Source organism: Trichechus manatus, unplaced genomic scaffold (genome assembly GCF_000243295.1).
Source record: "Trichechus manatus latirostris isolate Lorelei unplaced genomic scaffold, TriManLat1.0 scaffold00065, whole genome shotgun sequence".
NCBI lineage: Eukaryota > Metazoa > Chordata > Mammalia > Sirenia > Trichechidae > Trichechus > Trichechus manatus.
The window spans coordinates 13,249,935-13,250,870 of NW_004444001.1; positions in this window are offsets into that span (position 1 = coordinate 13,249,935).

Genomic DNA, 936 nt, shown 5'->3' on the forward strand with positions numbered 1-936 from the left:
GCCTTGTTTTTCTGGTCTTACAAGTTTTCTGCCTTTGAAAAGGTGCAGTCTTACCACTTTTCTATCCCTTGTTTTAGTGTAAAGTATTTGCATTTTCCTTCTCTGACAGGTTTCCACCTTCCATGGGTTCTGGCTTTCGCAGGTTTTACTGTACTAATAGTAGCTACCTCACAGAGTCGTTATGACAAATAGCTTACCTAATACATGCAAATATTTAGCACAATGCTCAACACATTAAAAGTCTTCAGTAAAAGTTAGCTATTATTATTATGGAGACAATTTTCTGGCTGATTCATGAACTAGGAGTGCTGTAATTGTAATTTCCTTTTTTTTTTTTTTTTTTTTTTTAATATTAATGGGCCTGGCAGGCTGTAGATTACTTTGGTTAATGAAGTGTCTTTGGAATATTTTTTATTGAATCCATGGTAAGAAATACTAATATTTTGTGATGAATCTCATCACATGCATTTGTGTGTGTATGTGTGTATAACTGAAAGAAAGTTCATAAAATAATATATAATCTTCCTATATGCAATGCACTTTACACTATAATTTTAAATGTTGGCCATATCTACTCAGTTAAGAGGAAAAGAATACACTGAACAGAAATCCTGGTATACAGTTTTTATTTTGAGGCTTTTGACAAAAGAAAAGACTTATATTTTTATATTGTACAGGAAGACTGCCAGCAGGGACAGATTACCCATAAGCAAGGTACACAGAGGCTTACAAAGATGTGGTGAAAAACAGATGAAATTGTGCACGGCAGAGTAATAAACACAAGTAAGCCCATGCATAACTTGCTTACTGTAAGCCCATGTGTACCTTGTTTACTAGTTAATCCACCGCTGACTGCCAGCATTAAAAATGCGTCTTCTAGGACGTTGAGGTTATGTCTTTGAAATGGTAATACCTTCACACAGTTTTAGAATAAAG